This window comes from Myotis brandtii, unplaced genomic scaffold, assembly GCF_000412655.1.
Source record: "Myotis brandtii unplaced genomic scaffold, ASM41265v1 scaffold56, whole genome shotgun sequence".
Lineage (NCBI taxonomy): Eukaryota > Metazoa > Chordata > Mammalia > Chiroptera > Vespertilionidae > Myotis > Myotis brandtii.
The window spans coordinates 691,952-701,317 of NW_005370080.1; the positions used below are offsets into that span (position 1 = coordinate 691,952).

Sequence of the window (9,366 nt, forward strand, 5' to 3'; positions counted from 1 at the left end):
CCAGCAAAGCTATCATTCAGAATTGAAGGTCAGATAAAGAGCTTCACAGATAAGGAAGAGCTAAAGGAGTTCATCACCACCAAACCAGTATTATATGAAATGCTGAAAGGTATCCTTTAAGAAGAAGAAGAAGAAGAAAAAGGTAAAGATACAAATTATGAACAACAAAGTGACAACAAATACATATCTATCAACAAGTGAATCTAAAAATCAAGTGAATAAAAAATTTGATGAACAGAATAAACTGGTGAATATAATAGAATCAGGGGCATAGAAAGGGAGTGGATTGACAATTCTTGGGGGGAAGGGGGTGAGCGGGGTGAGGGAAGAGACTGGCCAAAAATTGTACACCTATGGACGAGGACAGTGGAGGGTGGAGGGGGTAAGGGCATGGGGTGGGGTAGGAACAAGGTGGAAGGGAGCTATGGGGGAAAAAAAGAGGAACAACTGTAATAATCTGAACAATAAAGATTTATTTAAAAAAAGAGAATAGAAATTGATGGAATTCATATACTATAAAAAAGAAAATTAATGAAATAAATAAATAATTTTTTGAAAAGATCAGTAAAATTAATACCCCTCTCACCAATATGACAAAGGAAAGAAAGAGAGAAGACACAAATTGCTTCTATCAGGAATACAATAGGGTACACAGTTACAAACTCCAGATGCATTAGAAAGATACAGTAAGGGGATATTACAAAGAACTTTACAAACATAAATTCAACAACTCTAATAAAAGGGACCAAATATATGAAAGACACAAACTACCAAACTCACCCAAGAAGAAAAAAAAACTTAAAGGGTGAAGGGACCAAAATTCTGTCCCCTGAAGTTCCTTTTTTTTTGGATATTGATCTTAAGCTGTTTATTTAGAAACAAAGGACTCAGAAAAAAACCTTTGATCTCCCCCCGCTTTTCCTGCCCAAAAGATTCAGAGAGAGAAACCTGCTTCAGGAAGGAGATCTCAGGATGCTGCCTTAGCCTAATTTGAACTAGGTTGGTAAACAAAAGTGCTTCAGGCTGCTGTCTGCTACTAGGTAGCCCCTGTGGACCATTGTTTCTGAGTCACCTGGCAAGGACTTCCCTGCCATGTGTGTTCCTCCACTCCAGTGGTTCTCAACCTTCCTAATGCCGGGACCCTTTCATACAGTTCCTCATGTTGTGGTGACTGCCAACCATAAAATTATTTTTGTTGCGACTTCATAACTGTAATTTTGCTACTGTTATGAATCGTAATGTAAATATCTGATATGCAGGATGTATTTTCATTGTTACAAATTGAACATAATTAAAGCATAGTGATTAATCATAAAAACAATATGTAATTATATATGTGTTTTCCGATGGCCTTAGGCGACCCCTGTGAAAGGGTTGTTCGACCTCCAAAGGGGTCGTGACCCACAGGTTGAGAACCACTGCTCTACTCTCTCAACCACCTGTAAACCTTCCATTCTCACTTCTGAGATCTAAGACCCCATTCTCCACCCTTTCTCTTTTGTCCAAAATGTCTTACATACCCAATGTTGCCTCAGTCTCTTCAGAATTTTCATGGAATGATCATGCCTTTGTGAATTTCCATGCACATGTACTAAAATTTGATTTTCTCCCGTTAATCTGTCTCTGTCAATTTGGTCATTGGCCCAGTCAGAAGAACTAAGAAGGTGGGAGGAAAAATATTAATATTTTTGTAGCACTCACGATGGCTTTATACTTATTAAAGAAATTGAGTTCATAGTTTAAAATTTTCCAACAAAAGAAATATCCAGACCCATATGATTTTACTCATTAATTCTACCAAACATTTAAAAATGAAATTATGCCAATTCTATATAAATTTTTCCTGAAAATTAAAGAGTACAACCTAATTTCCAAACCATTCTTTTAGGTCACCAATATCCTACTGTTAAAAATACCAAACAAACAGATAAAGACAGTTTAAAAAAAAAAAAGGACAACTGGGGAAGAATATTCTCCATTAACATGGATTTAAAAAATCCTCAAAAAAGTGCTAGCAAATCAAATCTAAATATACATATACTAGTAAATCATAATCAACATAATCAAATAGATTATCTGAGTAAACCAAGACTTGTTTAATATCATAAAGCCAATCAATGTAATCAATTATATTCAATAGATAAAAAAGAGAAAAAGAACAGCCACACTGTCATATTGGTTGATGTAGAAAAGTTATTTGAAAAAACTAACATCCAAAAATTCTCAACAAAGTAGTAAAGGAAGAGAACTTTCTTAACTTTATAAAGCACTTTTTCCTAATATTAGAAGCCAAATTAGGATGTCCACTTTCACCATTCCTGTTCAGAATCATATAAGAAGTCCTAGTCAGTGTATTAAGGCAAGAAAAATTCAAGGAATTTACCAAAAAGCTTTTAAAACTAACAAGTGGATTTTACAAGTTTGCAGGATATAATATCCACACACAACAATCAATTGTATTGCTATAGACTAGCAATCAACAACTGGGAACTGAAATTTAAAAATATAATTTATAGTAACTCCCAAAAAGTGAAATATTTAGGTGAAAATCTAACAAAACACCTGCAGAATTTGCATGCTAAAAACTACAAAATGCTAGTGAAAGAAACCAAAACAGACCTAAATAAACAGAGAGACATGCTATGTTGATGGGACAGAAGACTCAATGTAGGTAAACTGTCAATCCTCAACCACTTAATCTAGAATTAATGTAATCTCTAGCAGGTTTATTTTATTTTGTTTGAAAGTGTTATCGGTGGAAGTGGCATTCTTGTGATGTCTCAAGGAAAAGAATTTCCTGAGACTCCCATGGGAGGATGAATGATATTTATTTGGATGAAAATAAACCCCTGGATTTCCAATGTCCCATTCCCCTTCATCTTGCCATGGATAAAATCCAACCCTGTCTTCAGCAGGGCCAGAGTCAAGGCCACTGCCCATAGTTTCTGCTCCATATTAAAGTATAGTCTAGTCCAGCATCCTGTGTGTGTAGTTCACACAGCCATGGACCATGCGGCTGCTAAGGCCACATGGCTATGAGGAGAGAAGACATGAGCCAACATGGGTCACAGTGCAAGAGAGAACAAGAAAGAAGGAACTCTTTGTCTGGGGATTTTAACCAGGATCTTCTTCAAACTAACCGATTAACTTTCCAAGATTTCCATTGCTCCCCAGGCTAGACTGGGAATTTTAACCAGGATCTTCTTCAAACTAACCGACTAACTTTCCAAGATTTCCATTGCTCCCCAGGCTAGACTGAGAGGCAAGCACCTCCCTGTGCCACCCTGACTTCTACTGCACATGTGCTGATCTTCCCTTTCATCCCCTCTCTGCCCCCCAACAATTCAGTACCGGATGGGGGAAGGGAGGGGTGTTAATCCCCTTGGCGGAACAATGCTATGTGAAGTAATAGTTTCCTGGTGAAGCTTCGCAGGTGACCATCCTTACAATATCTGACTTCCCTTTGCTTTCTTTCCTTGCTTAATGTTTAACAACTAGCTGATTATGACAATAACAAAGGCGCAAAAATGTTCTAAAATTTATATGGAAAGTCAAAGAAAAAAAACCCAGAAACTATAAAGTTGACAGACTGACACTAATTTCAAAAATCATAATGTGCTTATTGTCTTGCAAATATCGTTTGCAATGTGCCCATACTGGGAAAACAGAAAAATAACTATTACCTTTGCCCGGAAGCCGCTCAGTTTGGTGTATACTCATCCTCAGTTTCACATATTAGTTTCAGCTGCTTACTCCGTTTGCTCCGGGACAAGACCTGGGACACGTCTGCCTATATCGCCGCCATCTTGCTTCGGTAGGCACTATTTTATTTGAGCTAATACCTACCAGCCCTGACTGCTCTGGACACTAGAATCTCGACCAAACTTTAGTTGGATACTCTGAGTTTTGGCTTAAACAATGCATTAAAGCAGCACTACTGAGCATATTTTGCTACATTTGCATTTGGATTCGAATATGATATTATCTCTGCCTTCATGGGCTTCCCAACTTAGTGAGGAAGTCAAACCACAAATAAAGAGATTAGTGAAAAATTTAGATGGGACTAGAAAACAGGTCCAAGACCAGTAATGGAAGCCCTTAACTGTCATGCTAAACAGTTGTAATTTTAGTATATAGTGATGATAAACCATTGAACACTTTAAACAAGGGAGAGCTCTCGCTCTTGCTAATGCTTTGATTCACTTATCCACTCACTCATTCAATAAGTGGTCATTATTTAGTAAACATTAGGTGCTACTCAAGATTCAGAGAATACAAAGGAAACTCAGCCATGACCCTGCCTCCAGCAAGTTCATAATACCAAGAAACACTCTACTATGCGAAGCTGATTGGTTTACAAGTAAAGCAGGACATTATTTTGATTACCTCTCTTGGCTCCCCCTCCATTCAACATGCTTTAGGTTAACATCTTCTGGTTGAAAGCGGAAATAGGCTGGTATACTTCCTGGCTTTTGTTTTCATAAGCCTAAGCCCCAAAGCGGGAGAATATTATAGACAAATATTGATGGTCGGAGGGAGGTTTGAGCTAAAAGGTAAATGTTTTATTCCCCTATCCTCTCTCTACCAGAAAAGAACCATCCTCATATTGCAGGGAGGAGGTGGGAGAGGGGGAAGAGACTGAGGTCTGTGAGTCTCAGAAGAGCCAAGCCAGACCTGACTCCCCAGCACCCTGCTGCAACAGTGGAGAGACTGCACAGAGCAATAGATGCGTCAATTGTCTACGCAGCATATGAAACCCAAGGTGAATTTGCAAAGATGTTTCCATCCCAAGCATGCACAAAAGCAGCAGAATGCCAATGCACCTATACAAGCGGTTTTATAGAGACAGACAGTGGTACTCAGGGATACACTATGTGAACAGAGAGGCTCCATCTCCATCCCACCCCAGCACTGTGGCACAGTCCAGGGGTGGGGAGAGCTGATCCCAAATGTGACTACCTGGCAAGGACAGATAATTCTTTAAGATCCTTAACAATGACTGAGAAGACCACTTGGCAATCAAGCACTTCTCTGTATAAAATCAGTTGGAATTCAGGTTATTGCTACTCATCCCCATCGGGCTCCTTTTGACCTCTTTAAGAACAAGAAGAGCAACAACTTCAAACTCTGGGTCTGCCCTGTGTTCATCATGGACAGATGTGATGAGTTGACACCAGAGTATTTTAACTTCATGTGTAGTGTGATTGACTCTGAGGACCTGCCCCTGAACATCTCCTGAGAAATGCTCCGGCAGAGCAAAATCTTGAAGGTCATTCATAAAAACATTGTTAAGAAGGGCCTTGACCTCTTCTGTGAACTGGCGGAAGACAAGGAACCATAGGAAATTCCATGAGGCATTTTCTAAAATCCTAAAGCTTGGAATCCATGAGGATTGCTAATTGGCAATGCCCTTCTGAGCTTCTGAGCTATCACACCTCCCAGTCTGGAGATGACTTCTCTCCCATGAAGGAAACCCAGAAGTCCATCTTTTACATCACTGGTGAGAGCAAAGGGCAAGGTGCCAACTCTGCTTTTGTGGAATCAGTGTGGAGGTGGAGCTTTGAGGTAGTTCCTGTGGCAGAGAATATCAATGAGTACTGAGTGCAGCAGCTCAAGGGGTTTGATGGGAAGAGCTTTGTCTCATTTACCAAGGAGGGGCCAGAGGTACTTGAGGATAAAGAGAAGAAGAAAATGAAAGGGAGCAAAGTCAAGTTGGAGAACCTCTGCAAACTTATGAGACCCAGAAGTCCATCTAGCACATCACTGGTGAGAGCAAAGGGAAAGTTGCCAACTCTGCTTTTGTGGAACCAGTGTGGAGGTGGAGCTTTGAGGTAGTTCCTGTGGCAGAGAATATCAATGAGTACTGAGTGCAGCAGCTCAAGGGGTTTGATGGAAAGAGCTTTGTCTCATTTACCAAGGAGGGCCCAGAGGTACTTAAGGATGAAGAGAAGAAGAAAATGGAAGAGAGCAAAGTCAAGTTGGAGAACCTCTGCAAACTTATGAAAGAAATCTTGGATAAGGAGGTTATTAAGGTGACTATCTCCAATAGGCTTGTGTCTTCACCCTGCTGCATTGTGACTAGCAACTACAAATGAACAGTTGCATGGAGCACATCATGAAAGCCCAGGCACTTTGGGATAACTCTACTATGGGCTACATGATGGCCAAAAAGCACCTGAAGATCAACCCTGTCCACTCCATTGTGGAGTCTCTATGGCAAAAGGCAGAGGTAGACAAGAATGACAATGCTGTTAAGGACCATGTGGTACTCCTGTTTGAGACTGTGCTACTCTCTTTTGGCTTTTCACTCGAGTTTCCCCAGACCCACTCCAACCACATCTACCTCATGATCCAGCCAGGAGCAGGCACTGATGACAATGAAGTGACAGCAGAAGGACCCAGTGCTGCTATTCCTAATGAGATACCCTCCTTGAGCATGATGAGGATGCCTCTCACACGGAAGAAGTAGATGAGGAATTTCTTATCTTGTGTCCTCTGTATATTATCTTCATGGCTCCCCCAGTAGCCGTGAGTGGTCCTAGCCCACCTGGTTTCCTCTGCTGATGTCGTGTGCTTTTTCTCTCCTGCCTTTCTGCCTGAGTCAGGATGCAAAGGCTTCAAGCCTTCTCTTCCCACATTTGACATTGGGTTTGGATGTTGTGTATTGTGGTGTCTTTTGTTGTTGTTTATTTTGTTCTGAAATTACAGTATGCAAAATAAAGAATATGCAGTTTTAAGGGAAAAAAAGATTTCATCTTTCTCAGGTCTGGTAAGTCAGTTACCATTTGTGCATATGCTTTCCAGCTTCCAAAATGTTATTACTGTTTTCTTCTCTCACTATCTTTGTCTTTCTGGGTTTATGCAAGCAACAAATACCCTTTCCTGTTATTTTAGTGGGGTTTAGGCTAGAGCAAGAGTTAATGTGTATGTTCAGTCTAACATCTTTGCCAGTAAGTATCTTCTATAGTTTCTGCAATGCCATTTAAAAAATTGTGATTTCTTAGGCTCCATTAACAAAAGGAAACCATCTGAAATAAGGAAAATGATGATGGTGAGTGAAGTCTGGAGGACTATTTTCAGTTCTGGCCACAACTTTTCAAACTAGCAGAACTGAAATTATTTTACAGGACAGTGACTAGAATATTAATAGAACAATTGAAGGGAACGGGAATGTATTCAAGAGAGAATGAAAATTCCAGAAGTTGACTTCAAATATTTGAAAAGCTGATGTTCACTTATTTATTCACCCATGTGAGTTCTGCCATGTGCTAGGAAACATTCTTCCAGCCTGTGGACAGAGTAGTAAACATGATCGATTCTCAATTCTGTGGAGCTTATATCTAGCGGGGGAAAACCGATTTTCTCTGGATGTACTCACTGTAGAAATAGATCAAATGAATAAAAGTCATTAGGAGATAAATTTTAAATGAATACAATGAAGAACTCCAAAGTGTTAAAACCAATAAAGTGTAATGAACAACTTGTTCAAACCCCTCAAAAGGTGATGAGAACTAACATCTCCCCCCAAAAAATGTTTAACAGAGAAGTTAATTGCATTGTCTCTGGTCAGAATCCCAACTCCAATCCTTGGTAACTATTGACATTAACCTCTCTGGGCTTCTATTGTTTCACAGGTAAAATCTCACTAATAATAATATACTGTATAGGGTGTTGCGAGGATTGAATGAGTTATGTGTGTAAAGTGCTTAGAAGATTATCTGTAGAATACAGTAAGTGCTACATAAGCATTAGCTACTATTATTCATTTTTAACCAATTTTTTATTTTGAATAAATTTTAAACCTATCTAAAAGTTGCAAAAAAAATAGTACAATGAACATTATATACTCTTTACCTAAATTGACCAGTTGTTAACATATACCACATTTACTCTATCTCCTTCTGGGTGATTGGTTTGTTTCTTTGTTATTGGATCATTTTAGTATTGGTTATATCTTCACCCCTACATACTTCTCTATATAATCTCCCACATAGCCATAACAAATTATCATACTCATGAAATTTAATACTGATACAATTCTATTTTCTAATAAGTGGTTCATATTCAGTTCTCCCCAATTGTCCCAAAATGTCCTTTAGCTTTTAAAAAAAACATAATCCAGTCAAGAATTGGGTGTTACATTTAATTGTCATATCTTTTTAGCCTCTTTAATCTAGAACCATTCACTAAGCTTTTTTGTCTTTTATTACATTTGCATTTTTGAGGAGTCCAGACCATTTTTCCATAATCTACCCCAATTTAGATTTGTCTGATTTTCCTCATGATTAAATTTAAGTTTAACATTTCTGACAGATATACTATTCAGATGAGGTGGTTTTTCAGAACATCACCTGAGTGGACACATGATGTCAGTTTGTCCCATTATTCCCATCTGGTTAATGTGGTGCCTGCCACCTTCCCCTTTGGTTATTAGTAAGTCATCTGTGGTGTCATATTCTGAGACTGTGAATTTTCTAGATAGTCTTTCACCTGGTGGTGTTAGCAATCATGTATGGTTTGTTTGTTTTTAATCTCACAATGGGCATGGCATGGTCAACAAGATGAACAAAGAAGATTACTTTAGTTTAGGAAAAAAAGATTGCCATAGGGTACAGTGGGCGCCTATAGTCAGTAGTTAGCTCCACTTAGTAAAAGAATTTATGAGCTTTGGTAAAAATGCACATATCTGAAAATTACTAGCTGAATGACACTGGGTAAATTTCCTTAAATTTATTTTTCCATAAAACAGGAATTATAATTTCTGTCTGACAGAGTTCATTTGTGTATTGATACAAACAGAAACTTGAAGATGATGAAGATGATGATGATGATGATGATGATGATGATGATGATGGCTGCACTATTGCAGGATGAATTTGATTCAGTTATGAACATTATTAGATTAATGAAGATGGCACATTTAATCAAATGTTGACTCTAAGATATACAAGATGTCATTGAAATTAAGGCATTGCTTCCTGGGTTTGGACAAATTAGGAAGGGTAGGTGTAGCCAGAAGGAAATAGAGAAGTTTGATCTTTGTCATATTCAGACTTTGTCATAATTGGTGGTGATGCATCCAGTCTGAAATGCATGCAGAAGTGGTAAGATTCAATGTTGTACTGTTTGAAATAACAATCACCTAAGAAGACTATAAAAACTGTAAGTTTCTAAGCTAAACTGACCCTTCAGAGATTGGGTGAGGTTTTGGCCCACTGCCAGGGGAGATAAAGTGTTACATGAATCTAAAAGGTCAGCTCAGGAGAGGAAAGTCAATGTGTGTGTCATCAGATTATAGATAGTAATCATATACTTGCATTGATAGCATTGGTCTGAATCCTGGTCTTTTGTGGATAGGTTAAGGCA

General features: G+C 38.6%; 1 pseudogene; it reads left to right on the top strand.

The window, feature by feature from the left end:
* LOC102243108 overlaps nt 1-6,564 on the top strand; it is a 108,396-nt pseudogene extending 101,832 nt beyond the window's left edge.
* Nucleotides 6,565-9,366: the final 2,802 nt, after the last annotated feature.